The following is a 17,512-nucleotide window of genomic DNA, read 5'->3' as shown; positions in this document are numbered from 1 at the left end:
GTACCCATCTCTCTGGTGCTCTAACCTGATATGGAATAAAGACTAGTAATAGCCAGCACATATCACTTAGAATGTATGCACATGCATTAGCTTGTTTAATCTTCATAATAATCATATGATTGCTACTATACCATTTCACAAGTGAGAAAACTGATGCAAAAAAGTTAATAACCTGCCAAGTTCACACAGCTACATTATTAAAATCCCCGTTACATTTTTTTCTCTCCAATATCAATTATCTCATTCAGGGTTTTAACAGAAGCAGCATTCTGCCAGACCTCAGGAGGCCTTGCATGCCTTTTTCTTCTAACCTGTAATTATCTGAGATTACATATAGATAAGCCTGGTCTAGCCTGCTGAACGATAAGAGACAAGTGACCCAAGTGCCCCTCCACTGCTTTATCTGGCAGTGAACCATCCGTTGTGCACATGAATGAGATTGTCTTAGACCAACCAACCCCCAAGTGACCTGACAGCTGACTGCAGACAAAGGAGCAATCTCCACAGAGACAAAAAGAACTGCCTAGCCTGGCCTAGCCCAAACTGCCAACCTATAGAATTGTGAGCTCAGTAAATTATGGGCTTTTTGTGTTTGTTTGTTTGTTTTTCTACTAAAAGTTGGAGTAACTTGTTATGCAGCAATAGATAACTGATATAGTCGCATCGGGCATACTCCTTCTACATGTGTTTTATTCTCCCATACAATATCAGAAGAGCCTCCAAAAACAAAGAGTACTGTTTGGAGTCTCACATGGAGATAGTGCCAACTATTCCATTTCCTACTGGGACCTCTACAGAGCTAAATAAATTTTTTTTCCTTTTTTTTTTTAAGTTTCCATAAGCTTTTGGGGAACAAGAGGTGTTTGGTTACATGAATAAGTTCTTTAGTGGTGATTTCTGAGATTTTGGTGCAGCCATCACCTGAGCAGTATACACTATACCCAATCTGTAGTCTTTTATCCCTCATCCCCCTTCCACCCTTTCCCCCAAGTTCCCAAAGTCCATTGCATCATTCTTATGCCTTTGCATCCTCATAGCTTAGCTCCCACTTATGGCTGACAACATACGATGATTGGTTATACCGTGGAATACTATTGTGCCATAAAAAGAATTGAAATAACTGCATTCACAGCAACCTGGATAGAATTGGAGACCGTTATTCTAAGTGAAGCAACTCAGGAATAAAAAATTAAATACAAATTTGAGTGACATTACATCCTTCTGCCTGAGAAAGATGAATTAGTTTTAAAATATACTTCTGAAAACTATAAGAACCTACCTGTTGAATAGAGTTAGTCTGGTCAATCTGAATCCTGAAGAATTGCTGTCAAAAAACCATGATTCTAATTTTGGCACAGTTTACATGAAAAATGCACTTTCTGACAGTAATTAGTCACTAATTGCAGTTGGTTCTTATTCTTAGCCCTGGATAAGAATAAAACCATGTCATTAGAATAGAGGAGGATGCTACTAGTCTCCTGTTTGCTAAGACAGGAAGATATGTAGCCATTTTGTCAGAGTGATATTTAGATAGGCAATTAAGAGATGCTAGGACAAGACCTGTATAGCAATGTTTAAAATTGGAATACAAGGGAATATTTCAAAAATTGGCACCTAACTAGCAGTCCATGCTGCAGACTGTCCCAACTGCTTGCTAAAATACCTCTAAAGGCAGAGGAAAAACAAAAATTAATGACACCAAAAACTGTAACTGACAGTCTTCCATCCACCAGAAACAGAGAAAATTCCATTAGCTTCAGGATCTAGGGAGATGAATTGTAAGTCATAATCAGCAGCTACTTGAAATAGAGAAAACTGACAACATGAAAGAATACAGGAAGAGTTGTCTTTCATCCTTCACTCTCTATTACACAGATCAAAGACTCAGGATCAGTACTAACTAGAAGACCAGGCAATTTATCCCATCCAGGACACAAATTACCTTGGAGACAGAGAGAGTGTTATTACCCCAACCTGGCATTCATCTTTACCTTCATTTCTTCGGAGAATGAGACTTTCAAAACACAAAAAGTAAACGTGCACGTGCATGTATGTGTGCAGGGTGAAGGAGGAGGAGGAGGAGGTGGTGGTAACAGTAAATGTACTGCATGCTTAGAGACACATCTTCAACAAGTAGAGTACCTTTGGCAGAAATAAAAATGAGGACGATTCTGCCAATCATAGATAACCAGTTTCGCATTTACTCCCTTGCTTCAAAGTATCAGACAACAGAAATTGTGGGTGGCACAGAGTCCATCTCAAACCAGCAAGCCCGCACCAATTAAATAGTCTAGGACTTGTGAACATTAATCTGTTCCCCCACTGGAAATCTACTGACAGCAAATAAACCATAAATCAGATGAGAAGCCAGCCATAGACCCCATCTACTGGCAAACATCTTGTAATGGGATGAGTAAGCAGGAAGCAACCAAACAAGCAAACATGGGGCTTATAACAAATTCTTTGGCACAAGGGGAAATTTTACCACAACAAAAAATAAGAAAACATCTAGGTATTTTTCAATAAGATAGCAAAAAATAAGCAACCTTTGAAACGGGAGTAGATTTCAAAAGGGGAAACAAAATAAGAGTGAAAACAGTTATAATAAGGTAAGATTTAAACTGCATTTTAATATATTTTAAGAGACGAAAATGAAAGAGCAGAATTAAAGTAGAAGGCTATAATAAAATTTAATCATCAATAAAGCTAATTCAAAAAGATTGAATTACTGACCTGAAGGTCAAAATTTAGAAGCTTTTTCCGAAAATGCAGAGAAAAAGTTTAAAGGATGAAAATAAAAGTGAAGATGATAAATACAAATTGCAGGAAACAGAAATTCAATAAATGAATAACCAATAGAGCAAAAACAATGAAAATATAGTCGAAGAAAATTTTACTGACTGAAATGAAGTCCTAAGTCTTCAGATATAAAGGATTTACTTGTCTTACAAAAATAATAAAAAGAGTCATAACAAGACACATCGTAGCAGGTTTTTATTACAAAGATAAATAAAACCTATAAGTATTCATGTAGAAAGAAACAGGTTTATAACTATGAAATAAAATCATTCTGGCCTCAGAGTTCTCTGCAATATTAAATATCTTAAGACAACAGTGTGATATTTATCAAGTTTTGTGAGGTAAAGCATATCAGCCAAGGACTCATTCATATGCAGAGGCAACACAGAGGCAAATCAGAAAATATAGAAACCACAAGCCTTGTTAAAAAAAAAAAAAAAAAAAAAAGAGGTTGGGCTGACAATGAGCATTAAATCCAGTTGGACATGAAATTATTTAAATAATTACTATAATTATCATTGCACAAAAGTAAAAGCAAATACCAGAACTAATTATTAATAGAAAACAACTCTACTGGCATCCAATAATCCATGTTTTAACTCTTAAAAAAAACTAGACAAGTCACAAATATACATCCAAAGATATTCACAGTTTTATTATTTATAAAACTAAAATACCCAAATCAACCTAAATATCTATCAATAAAGATACAGTTAAATAAATTATAATGTAGCCATGCATTGGAATGTTAAAAGAACATTCCATGTTAATGTCAAGTGTTAACAGTATTTTTGCAGAATACAGATATTCTGTCTTCTGCTTAGTCATTTTCTACCTTATCAAAAATTTTTAATAATGCACAACAAATTTACATAAACAAAATTTTTAAGAGGATCCATAAAACTCTCATAGAATTTTTTCAAGACTTTATTTAACACACTATATAAAGTTGGAAAAACCTACTTTTTCCAAGCTATCAGCGTTTAGATTGTTTTAAATGTCTTCTATTTTTAAAAATTAAGATTAGCAACCCAAAACTTTAAAAATAAACACTTTGTAAATCATGGAAATGAGAACCTATCATATCAAAAGTTACCACAAGGTAAATTTATTACTGTAATTTATTTAATAAAAGAATGAAAACTGAACTCCAAATTAAAGAAGTTAGAACATAGAAATAAGAAAAAGTAAATTAATAATAAATTCAAAATTATTCAAAAACTAGTAATAGACTAATTTCTTATGGATATAATAAAAGGTATACAAGTGTACAAAATAAGAAATGCAAAGGAGATATAATTGCAGAGAATATTTTTAACTGCAGTATACTATGCAAAACTCTTTACTACTTGCTTCTAAAATCTTGAAAAAGTAAATTATTTTCTAGAAAAATAGAAGTTTCATAATCAATCCAAGTTAATGTGGAAATCTCAGGCTGAAAAGAAATAAATGTTGTGGAACAGTTGATACTGTCAATGAGTTTCGTTTCTGGGGAAGGAGGATATTTTTGTTAAGAAAAAGCTACCCCTGCCCCCCCCCCAAAAAAAAAAAGAAAAAGAAAAAGCTATCCCCATGGTATATATGAAGCTTCAAAGCATAGAAATTTCTGCACCTACTTCATTGTATGAAGCTACAATAACTTTCATAGTAGAGCTGTCAGTTTGTGAGCATTTATTGCGAGTTATCAATAAACATGTGTGCCTTCAAAATTTTTGTGTTATATTTATATACATTTGGATCATCTGGTCTCTTATAATCCAAAATTGACTTTCATTAATAACTAAATTAATTTGTTTTATTTTATATTATTTTTATGATTGTAGTGTTATTTTTATTTTTTTAAAAATTTAGGCTGGGCGCGGTAGCTCACGCCTGTAATCCTAGCACTTTGGGAGGCCGAGGCAGGCGGATTGCCTCAGCTCAGGAGCTCGAGACTAGTCTGGGCAACACAGTTAAACCCCATCTCTACTAAAATACAAAAAATTAGCCAGGTGTGCGCCTGTAGTCCCAGCTACTCAGGAGGCTGAGGCAGGAGACTTACTTGAACCCAGGAGGCAGAGGTTGCAGTGAGCCGAGATCGTGCCAATGCACTCCAGCCTGGGTGACAGAGCGAGACTCTGTCTCTAAATAAATAAATAAATAAATAAATAAATAAATAAATAAATAAAATTTAATCTCTGGAACCTGCAGATGAAGAACATACATGATATAGAGAACAGATTGTGTATCTGTTGATTATTTCAGGTATGCCTATTGTCTTAAAAAGGCAACAAATAACAACTTCACTGTGTATAGATGTTCTTGGGTCCATTTTCTTTTCCTCATTGTCACTTTGCAGATGCTGTTCCATTGCTTTATTTTTAAGTTTCATTTTTTAATTTTAACTATTGCTTTAGATTCAGGGAGTACAAGTGCAGATTTGTTACATGAGTATATTGCATGATGCTGAGGTTTGGGGTATGGATGATTCCATCACCCAGATAGTGAGCATAGTACAAGATAGAAAGATTTTTAGCCCACTCCCCACTCTGTCCCTCCCCCTTCTAGTAGGCCCCAGTGTCTATTGTTCCCATCTTTATGTCCATGTGTACTCAGTGTTTAGCTCCCACTTATAAGTGAGAACACACAGAATTTGGTTTTCTGTCCTTGTGTTGATTTGCTTAGGATAATGATCTCCCAGCTGCATCCATGTTGCTGCAAAGGACATGACTTCATTCCTTTTTATAGCTGCATAGTATTCCATGGTGTATATGTACCACATTTTCTTTAAATAGTCCATCAATGAGTGACTCGTTAATGAATATGAGGGTTTCTGGGGGAGTGATTAAAATATTCTGGAATTAAATAAGAAATGATGATTGTATAACATTGTGAACATAAAATAACTATATCAAAAGCAAGGAATTCATTGAGATTTATAATAATCTTATTTTTTAAACTACATAAATAATGGAAGTGTTCCAAAAACATAATTTTGGTGATGATTTCACAGCTATATAAATTCACTAAAACTCATTGAATGCTACAATGAAAATGGATGAGTTTTATGGTATACAAATTATATCTCAATATATAGTCTTTCTAAAAGAATCAAGCAAAAAACAAACTGCTTCCTTTTGAGCAAAAGTTTTCAAGTGTCTATGTAACTTCCTCTGAGTTTCACTTCAAGTACTGTTTTGCATTGCAGCCTTTTCTGTCTTTCCAGCAGTCTCCACCAAACTAAGATATGATGAGCAGTCCCAGTAAACCAGGAGGCTGATAGGACTCCTGGCTATGATTTCACAGCACCTACTTAGCAGACAATACTCTGCTCAAAAGTCACTGTGAGAAGCATATTACTTCTTTTTATGGAAAGTTACTCATCAAGAATCTCTCCTGCCAGCTCAGCTTTCTCAATCCCCCAGGTATTATCATGCTAATTATGGGTAGAGTTATATTCAATGAAAGTTATTCTAAAGAAAGAACAATTAAATGGCCACCAACTTCAGATAAGTTTTCTATCTCAGGAATGAAGACAATTAAAGAACGGCTATATATTAAATAATAATATTGACCCAGACAATATATAGTAAGAACCTTCACATTCTTTGACTTTATAATTCTGCTTTTCAGAATTTATCAGACATTTGGTCGGATGAATTTGTACAAAGTTGTCTATGTTGGCTTTATATATATATTAATAACAACAAAAGAACAAAGACTATCAGCAACTGAAAGAAAATAATGATTACATAAATTATTATATATTTCTACTATTAAATATAATATAGACATTAAATTTAATCATTGCTTTAGGGTTTAAAATTTTTTTTTCTTGAGACAGGTTCTTTCTCCATCACCCAGTCTACAGTATAGAGGTGCCATTATGGCTCAATGCAGCCTCGACCTCCCAAGTTCAAACAATCCTCCATCTCACCCTCCCGAGTAGCTAGAACTATAGGCATGCACCACCATGCCTGGCTAATTTTTTAATTTTTTTTACAGATGAGGTCTTACTATGTTGCCCACACTGGTCTCAAACTTGTGGCCTCAAACAATCTTCCCACCTCAGCCTCTCAAAGTGCTAGGATTACAGGCGTGAGCCACCGTGCCCAGCCTGGGAAGTTCTTGCTTCATAGAAGAATTCTTGCTAACAAGTGCAAAAAGAATAATAGAATCAGAGGTTCACTATTTTGCAAGTACAAAAAAAGTTTATAATGGATGATGAAACCATTAAGGGAATTTTACAATAGGTGGATCAGTCTGATACTATGAAAACCAATTGATCAAGCTCAGCATCATGAAAGGTGGGACAATCAGGCATGTGCTTCTTGATGTGACATAATAGAATATACAGTATAGCCTATGAAATATGGCTGTCAAAAAATAAATAACACATAAAAGTGAACCAGAATTATATCAAGTTTCTAAATTCAACTACCAATCTATCAGAAAATATTGGAAATCAGGAAACAGGTAAAATGACACCATGAGGAAGCAATTAGTCAAATGCAGTATAAAATATCTATAAAACAAATGGGTTATTTCACAGAGGAATGGCATTTTTAAAAAGGAGAAGAAACTGGACTAAAAGAAACTTAAAAAATATATCAACTCAATGTATTTTAATACGTGAACTTTATTTGGATCCTTATTAACAGACTTCACTTTTTTAAAAAAAGTAATCTTTGAGATAATTAGAAAAATTTAAATATGCATTGATACTAGATGATATTAAAGAATTGCTTTTTTTTTTTTTTTTTTTTGAGACAGAGTCTCACTCTTGTCACCCAGGATGACATGCAATGACACCATCGGCTCACTGTAACCTCTGCCTCCCGGGTTCAAGTGATTCTCCTGACTCAGCCTCCCAAGTAGCTGGGATTATGGCTAATTTTTGTATCTGTAGTACAGACAGGTTTCACCATGTTGGACGGCTGGTCTCAAACTCCTAACTTCAGGTGATCCACCCCCCTTCGGCCTCCCAAAGTGCTGGGATTACAGGAGTGAGCCACCACACCCAGCCAAGAATTGCTATTCTAATTATTATGAGACTGATAACAGCATGCACTGATGTTAAAACCAAAAGAAAAACTTTATCTGATAAGATATATACTGAAGTATTTATAAGTGAAATTAAATGACTTGTGGGATTTGTTTTAAAATACTATAGCCAAAAAAGTGGAGGTGAGCGATGAGTAGATAACAAAGTGAGAAATAAATGAAACATGATTGGCAAAATGCTAACTGTGGAAGATAGAAAACAAGTACATAGAGATCATTACACTCTTCTATCTATTTTTATGCACATTTGAGGTTTTCTATAATAAAATATTTTTAATGCACATTTATACATGAAATAAGGCTGGATAAAATAAACCTAAATATATCAATAATGATTAACAGAAGATGATGTCTCTGAATTGTGGAATTCATGATAAATTTTGCTTTCATTTTTATACTTTTCTTCAGGTTAATTTTCTACAAATTTTATATGTTACCTCTATAAGCACAAAAAGCAGGCACTTTAAAGTCAATATCAGCCTCATATTTGGAGATGTCACCTAAGACCCTCCTACTCACCCAGGCATCCTATTGTCTGGCATTTAACAATGTTACATTATGAGGATTTATATCTTTCTTCTTAGACTCAGTTGGCATTCCTGAAGCAGTGACCCAAAGGAAAACCATCTTCTAAGTTAGGATGTTTCCTAGATGAGAGTTTAACCCAAAGTATAGCTAATATTAGCAGAGAAATGCCCTGCAATGCCTTTGTGGATTAATATAATAGATACCAGAAATACAAATATCAAGAGGACGAGAAAACCAGTCAACAAAAGACCATGCGTGAATCATGTTAAAGAGAGGAGAAGGCAAACAGGCAAATTATGACATGGATAATTATTACTAGTTAGCTAAGTTAAAATTAAAAGGAACAATTATGGGACATTTCAGGTAACTCAAAAAAAAATTCTCCTGAAGTTACTGAATTTTGTGAAACTGGTCTGTTTTTACATCTAACACAATTATGTTATTAAGTTTCTGAATTTGTTAAAAGGACCAAAATCCTTGACTGGGCGGTGGCTCATGCCTGTAATCCTAGCACTTTGGGAGGCCAAAGTGGGTGGATGACTTGAGGTCAGGAGTTTGAGACCAGCCTGGCCAACATGGTGAAACCCCCTCTCTACCAAAAATACAAAAATTAGCTGGGCATGGTGATGTGTGCCTGTAGTCCCAGCTACTCAGGAGGCTGAGGCAGGGGAATTGCTTGAACCCAGGAGCCGGAGGTTTCAGTGAGCCGAGATCACACCACTGCATGCCACCCCAGGCGACAGAGCAAGACTCCATCTCAAAAAAATAAATAAGTAAATAATAAAACCAATGATCAAAGAAATTCCAATGAAATATGACAAACTGTATACATATATCAACCTCTTCTCCCCATTCCTCAAATCCCTCTAAATTAACAGTGAAGGGAATAAAAAAGCATAAGCCTGTAAGAACAAAGAGAGCATGATGACATCAACAAAATTTTAAAAGCTAAAAAGCAGATGGATGAGTGGTTATTGACCTAGCAGACTAGAAATATCTTGCAACTCACAATGCAGGACCCCAGGAAGGCTCAGAAACTGGAGACGCCTGGTATTTCTGAAAGAGAGGGTGTAGGTGGGGCTGAAAATAGAACAAACTGATCATCTATACAAGAAATTTATCTTCTCTGCAATTCCAAGCATTCACAGAACTGCCCTTCCTGACCTCAGGAAAGAACTAGAGTTTTTACTCTCAAGAAAGACTAACTAGAAGAATTGTAGTTCAGGATGCACCAGGCATGTCTCAGGGCTGGGATATCACACTAGCATTTAATAATATTATATTATATTAACACCCAGTTAACTTATCATCCAAATGAATATAGAACAAAGAAATACAAGTTCCCTCCAAAAAACGTTTACCACAGAAAACTACTAGAGGAAATGTACTACCAAAATGGGGTAATAAACCAAGAAACCTGAAAACCCAAGATTCAGGAAATCGGGGATTTAACATAAGAGAGGGCTCCAGTTGACAGTTGTGCAATAGGCCTAGCCTGCTCCTTCTAGGAGCAGAAAGACTGTGGGCTCTCAAATGAGTATTTCCAAGAAGGAAAGAAGAAAGAAAAAAAAATTAAAAAGTGACCTGATGTGTTTTAATATCTTGCAGGAGATTTATACCTCTGCAGGAAATTTTTGGCCAAATTAGCACAAAAGTACATAGAAAGCTAAGCAAAAGTAAAATAATCATTACCTCAGGGGAAAAAAATTCAATGTCTGAGAAAGGAAAGGTGATTCTTATTTACTACATGATTCAGCTGTAATAATGTCTGTATAGTCATGACAATGTAAACACTAAAGACATACAAATTTGCTATCTAGATAAGAAAATGGTGAGAAAAGGAAAGTGCAAAGATGTTTACATTGGTCATGGAAGAGTGGAGAAAAGATAAGCTTTCATCTTCCACAAAGGGAAGTAAAAAGATAATAAATAAAAGTGGAATAACTCAAGAAATAGCGACATAGGCATGCTATTTAGAAAGAAAATGTAAATTCCAGAAGAAATTGCTAAAACGTCTATAAAGAGTAGGAATCTGAGGTATAGAAAGGTAGATTAACATAGTGTCTGTTTTTGTGTTATAATCCTAGTAAAAATTTGACTTAAGCCATGTATATGTGTATAGAGATAAAAATAAATAATTAAAATTACATTTCAAAATAACATAAACCAAAACCCATAAGCAAATTCACCAGTCCAAAATCTTTGAATCTAGTTCATTTTCTGCCACCTTCCAGGGTAAGGTTTTTAACAAATGTGAAGTATATTTCTGGAAGTCAGGGGAAATATTACCATTTGTACTTTTTAGCATTTAGTAGTACATTAAGATTTAGTTGACGATATAGAATCCCTCCAGCTTATCTAATCAGAAAAGTCATTTATATAGAGAAATAGAAACTTACCTAGCAATGGATGGGCTGGAGGAGCAAGATTTAGCCACAGCTTCCAGAAATGATCCTCAGATATAACAGAAATCTGGAGAACAGGGAAAATGCAAATGCTCATTCCAAGAACACGCCACTCTATCCACAATCCACACCAGCAAAATGGAAGCTCCATGTCTCATCTCTCAACACCCAAGAATTTAGTACAGCCTCTCTTACTGCAGAAAACCAACTGTTCCATGATCAAGTTTACCCTTAGCAAAAACAGAAGCACAGCTTCCCCATCACTTCTAAATTCCAAATCTTGCACATGAGTACCTCAGTGTATCCTGGCTGTAAGGGAACAAGCCCATCACATACCTTCCTTCCACTATTTCATATTCTTAGCCTTTGTTATGGTGATTTAAATTTTACATTCTCTTGGGCATGGTGGCCTCATGCCTGTAATCCCAACACTTACGGACGCTGAGGCCAGCAGATCACTTGAGGCCAGGAGTTCAAGACCAACTTGGCCAACATGGCAAAACTCCATCTCTACTGAAAATACAAAAAAATTAGCCAAGCGTAATGGTGCACACCTGTAATCCCAGCTCCTCTGGAGGCTGAGGCAGGAAAATTGCTTGAACCCAGGAGGCAGAGGTTGCGGTAAGCCACAGTTGGGCCACTGTACTCCAGCCTGGACAACAGAGCAAGACTCTGTCTCAAAAATAAAAAATAAAAATATTAGTCCTTATTGACTATGTACCTGGTCACACGAGAACTCTCATGGAGATGTACAAGGAGATTAATATTGTTCCCTTCTCTGTTAACACAACATCCATTCCACAGCCCATGGATCAAGAAGTAATTTCACAGAAAGTGATTCTTTTGATGGATGTGAGTAAAGTAAATTGAAAACCTTTTAAAAAGGATTTGCCTTTCTAGATACCATTGAGAACATTTGTGACTCACGGGAGGAAGTCAAAATATCAACATTAACAGAAGTTTGGAAGAAGTTGATTTTAACCCTCATGGATGTCTTTGAGGGGTTTAAGACTTCAGCAGCAGAAGTTACTGCGATGTAGTGAAAATAGAAAGAGGACTAGAATTAGCGGTGGAGCCTAAGGTGGTACTGAGTTTCTACAACTTCATGATAAAAATTTGAATGAATGAGGAGTTGCTTCTTACAGATAAGCAAGGAAACTGGTTCCTTCAGATGCAATCTACTCCTGGGGAAGATGCTGTGAACACTGTAGAAATGACAGCAAAGAATTTAAACATTTCATAAACTTATTAATAAAGCAGTGGCAGGTTTGGAGAGGATTGATTCTAACTTTGAAAGAAATTCTACTGTGGGTAAAATACTATCTAAAAGAATTCCACGATACTGAGAAATCTTTTGTCAAAAGAAGAATTAATCAATGCAGCAAACTTCATTGCTATCTTATGTTAAGAAATTTCCACAGCTACTCCAACCTTTAGTAACCACCACCCTGATCAGTCAACAGCCATCAACATTGAGGCAAGACCCTTCATCATCAAAAAGATTACAATTCATTGAAGGCTCAGATGATCATTAACATGTTTTAACAATAAAGTATTTTTTAACTAAGGTTTTTTTTAGACATACTTCTATTGCACATTTAATATAGTATAGTATAAACATGACTCTTATATGCACTGGAAAACCAAAACTTTCATGTGACTCACTTGATTGCAATATTTGCTTTATGGTGCTAGTCTAGAACCAATCTACAATATCTCAAGGTATGTCTGAATAATGTTATAGTTTCTAACTCACTAACAGGACCCAGATGGTGTCATCCAAACATTCAGGTCTGGACTAAGGTGATCATGGTTATTAATTTCTTAATGTGGAACTGTTGAAACAGTTCCTAAAACTCATCCTCTCAGAAGAGGCAGAATTTGATGATAAGTCAATGATTAGTAATAGTTAATAATATTATATATTTAATATAAGTATATATCACATTATAACATTATGACTGTTATTCTGGAGACTTAGGTTTTACTTTAAATGGTGACTACAGTTGACCCTTGAAAAATGTGGCGGTTAGGGATGCAAACCCCTCCACACAGTAGAAAATTTATGTATAACTTTTGAGTCTCCAGAAAGTTAACTACTAACAGCTTCTGTTGACTGGAAGCCTTAATGGTAACATAAACAGCCAGTTAAGACATTTTTTGTATGTCACGTCTATCACATACTGTATTCTTACAGTAAAGATAAGAAAAGAAAATGTTACTAAGAAAATCATAAGGAAGAGAAAATATATTTACTATTCACTAAGTGGAAGTGGGTCATCCGAAAGGTCTTCATTTTCATCGTCTTCACATTGAGTAGGCTGAGGAGGAGGAGGAAGAGGAGGAGTTGGTCTTGCAGTCTGAGTAGGTGGCAGAAGAAGAAGAAAATTTGCATGTAAGTGGATCCTCAAAGTTCAAACCCATGTTGTTTAAGGGTTAGCTGTATAGTGTTTGAAGTAGGTTGTCAATTGACCAAAGGAAGCTACACATACATATAGCAAACTCATATATCCCATACATAAACACACATTTTTAAGTTAAATTAAAATTCCAGTGAAGTAGCTAAAAAGTCCAAGTGTTCTTAGAAGTGAAGTGACATCCGCAGATGTTCATTCTCTCAGTTTCATCAGTAAGAGACTACTGAATTGTCCCAGAAATAAGAACAATGTATTGGTCCTTGGCATATTTGCCCTCGGATCCATTCATTCCTCCCCTTTCCTCTCGTCTGTTCTGTTCTGTATGCTCGAGGGACTGACCCAAACTCCCATGTCAGCTGCTATTCTAGTGGATTTAGCCAATGAGAAGTGTTGATGGAAGACACAAAAGGACGACAGAGGACAGAATTCTCCCTCTCTACTTTGGGGAGCTTCTCTGACAACAGCTACATCTCCTCCTCCTTAGCTCCAACTACCCCTGGGAAAGCCCATCCCAGCTGCAGCTTTCTTCAGGTATGTCAGGCTCCTGGGCTCTGATAACATCTTCTTCCTTGGTCTCTCCAGCCGTTGCTAATCTTTTACATGACCTGTGTAAGCAATTCCCCATATTAAAGTATACTATTTCTGTTTTCCTGGTTGCACCCTGAATGATAAAAATTACTACATAAATTCTTTTAAGTTAGTCTACAGTTCTTCTTGGGGCAGGAGATAGTTGATACTTGGCTTATGATTCTCCTGAGTAATCAACTGCAGTATTTTCTTTCTTTGAAAAAAAAAAAAAAAAGTTTATTGGCCTATTCTAGTGAGATAGAGTGGATCAAATAATTCATTGAGATGTGAAAGGGAATTTTTTACTGGAATAATAAAAGGGCCTGTAATAAGAGCTCACATAGAAAATAAAAGCCAGTCATCCTCCTCTGTTCAAATTGGTGGTTCTCAGCCTGGCCCTCCGTTATAATTATCTGGGGAGCCTTAAAAACCATCCCAACCTAGAAGATTTTGTTTCAAATAATCAAGAACAATCTAGACCAGTAGCATCAGTAATACCTGGAACTAGTTAGAAATGCAAAATTTGGTCCCCTGCTCTGGAATTACTGAATCAGAAAATTGTGACTGGCCTAAATATCTTTTAACAAGCCCACCAGGTGCACTAAACTTTGAGAACCACTATTTTAAAACTACCCAAGTGATTGTAATAGGTAGCCAAATTTGAAAACTACTGGTTTAGGAATAGATTGCTCATAAAATAATAATCTTAATTCAATATACATTTATTAAATATGTATTATGTTTTGTAATTTCCTGTTGCCCAACAAAGATTTAAAATTGAGACCATTAATAAAATTTGAAACTCTGCATAAAGATGATGTATTAAAAGAAAAAAGTTAAAGAAGCCAGAAAAATATAGTTACACAAAACACAAAAAGAAAAATGAATCAAGAAACTTCTGCTTTCTGAATTAAAAGTAGCTAACTAGATAATAAACATACTTCGATAATAAGGCTGAGATTCACTGCAGAATGCATGTCTAACACTGAACACGCATTTCTCCAACTTGTCTTCAATTTTACCTTCTATTACCAGATTAATATCACAAAGTATATATTGTGAGAGATGACCTTTGATATCATGTAATCCAGCATTTTGCAGCCAGTAATTTATGGACTCTTGGTTTCACAAAGTTTTTCTGACAATGTAGCAGTTATGATGGTTTCAGATGCAAATAACAATAATCCCAACTCAAGCTAGCTTAAAAAATCAAGGCCAGGCACGGTAGCTCATGCCTGTAATCCCAGGACTTTGGGAGGCCAAGGCGGGCAGATTACCTGAGGTCAGGAGTTTGAGACCAGCCTGGCCAACATGGTGAAACCCCGTCTTTACTAAAAATACAAAAATTAGCCGGGCGTGGTGGCACACGCTTGTAATCCCAGCTACTTGGGAGGCTGAGGCAGGAGAATTGCTTGAACCCAGGAGGCAGAGGTTGCAGTGAGCCAAGATCATGCCACCGTACTCCAGCCTGGCTGACAGAGCGAGACTCTGTCTCAAAAAAATAAATAAATAAATAAATAAATAAATAAAATACGTTTGGGGCTCATTTAGGGCCCACAAGTAATGACAGCTTCAGGTGCAGTTTGATTCTATGGGCTCCAACTCCATTTCTCTGTACTTCTATTGTATTTACTCTCTTTCTTGTTTCAACTTTGACTTTAGACTTGACACCTCTCATTTTAACAAAATGCTGCAGCAGTGTTAGGCTCATATCTGTAACCTACTGTCTTAGTTCATTTAGTGTTGCTGTAACAGAATACCTGAGACTGGACAACTTATAACAAACAGAAATTTATTTTTCATGGTTCTGGAGGCTGGGGAGTTCATGATAAAAGGGCCAGCATCTGATGAGGGCTTTATTGCTGCTTCATCTTATGGCAGAAGGTGAGGGACAGGGAGTGCAAGAGACAGCAAGAGGTAAAACTCACAGTCTTGAGACTTTTATCATTGGCCTCAATCTATTCATGAGGATAGAGCCCTCATGACCTAGATATCTCCCATTAGGCCCTGCCTCTCAACACTGTTGCATTGGGGATTAAGCTTCCAACACATGCTTTACGAGGAACACATTCAAACCATTGCATGCATACCACCCAGAGGAAAAAAAAAATGTGTCTTTTCACATAAATTCTGAGGAAAAAACAAGAATTCATTTACCCCAGAAGTCCCCAGAAAATATAGACTGGCTCGTCTTTGGCCCAGGTTGGTCCAGTGGGACCTAATCCTTGAGGTCAGGTGAATGATCTTGGCTTCAGTTCATCAGGGCCCAACCACGGTGCTGGAGATGAAGTTGTTTTCCCCGAGACAAATGGAAAACTGGGGTAATCCTGCCATGGGAAAGTGCAATGAATGTCAAGAAGCCTAAAAAGTATACTACAGCAGTGGGAGGGGGCATGTTAAACTAATAAGTAAAATAATAGTTTTCTTTAAAATGGTTTCTTTAAAATAGTTTTTCTTTAAATAAGAAGCTTCTTATAGTCTCCAAGAAGTTTATCAATGGAACATTCATGGCACCCAATGGTAATGAGATAGATATTCTTCAGTCAATTTATTACCCAGGTTAATACTATTAATCAAATGTTGTACATATTCTTCAATTACTTATTCTAATTTTTATTCTTGGTCATATATTATATAACTTAACACCTGTAATGAATGACTGACTGGAGACAGAAAGGCATACCTGTTAGCATGTGTTATTCATGTTCACACAGCACCTTCTGATGATAGTGCCATAATTTCCTTGTGGGAAAATACCAAAACCTCTTCCATAATGTGTACAATAAAAGTGAGATTGTCAATCAAGGCACTCCTCTCTCTCATAGCCAAGCAGTGAGCATGTAACCCAGAATAGGGCAATCCAATCCTCTTCCCTTCCTAAGCAGGAAAGGGCGTTGGATTGCCCTATTCTGGGTTACTGTTGCCCTTGGCCAATCCTTTTTCTTGCTCAGGAAAGTGAATTGGCCAAGGACAGGAAAAAAATCACAGATGCTGATTCATCTCTGTGATGACACTCTGATAGAACTATTAATTAGCTACTGCTCACAAGATCTTAAGAGTTCCCAGGTTTTTACTCCTTTACAAACCTGGTCCTTGAGATTTCTTTGATGGTGTGAGTCACCCCAGAATAGTCTAGTCAATTCTCTTTTACCTCTTTTTTAAGAATAGAATTCTATTATTTCTGTCTTAGCCCATTTTCTGCCACTGTAACAGAGCACTAAAGACTGAGTAATTTATAAAGAAAAGAAATGTATTTCTCACAGTTCTGGAGGCCAGGAAGTCCAACAGCATGGCTCTGGCATCTTGTGAGGGCCTTTATGTTGTGTTATCCTGTGGCAAAAGGGCAAGCGAACGCACAAGACAGAAAGAGAAATGGGGGCCAAACTTCACCGTTTTATCCATAGCCCACTCCCTCAATAACGGCTTTAATCCATTAATGGATTAATGAAGGACTTTGTCCTCACGACCTACCTTTTAAAGGCCTCATCACCCAATACTGTTACACTGGCAACCGAATTTCATCATGAGTTTTGAAGGGAGAATTCAAACCTTAGCAGTTTGCAACATATAATTTTGATAAGAAGCATAAAAATGATAATTCTGAAAATTTTCTTCAAGATAATCAACACTGAATTTATAAATTGCATGCATCTGATCAAAAATTTTAGCTGGCACATCAATGTACTTCTAGCGTTTTAAAAACCATTGTTGAAAAAGAAAATACAATAACATTTTATTCAATTTGACTCATAA

This window comes from Pongo abelii, chromosome 10 (assembly GCF_028885655.2).
Source record: "Pongo abelii isolate AG06213 chromosome 10, NHGRI_mPonAbe1-v2.0_pri, whole genome shotgun sequence".
NCBI classification, from domain to species: Eukaryota; Metazoa; Chordata; class Mammalia; order Primates; family Hominidae; genus Pongo; species Pongo abelii.
The sequence above is the reverse complement of the archived record's forward strand: the minus strand, read 5'-3'. Positions refer to the sequence as shown.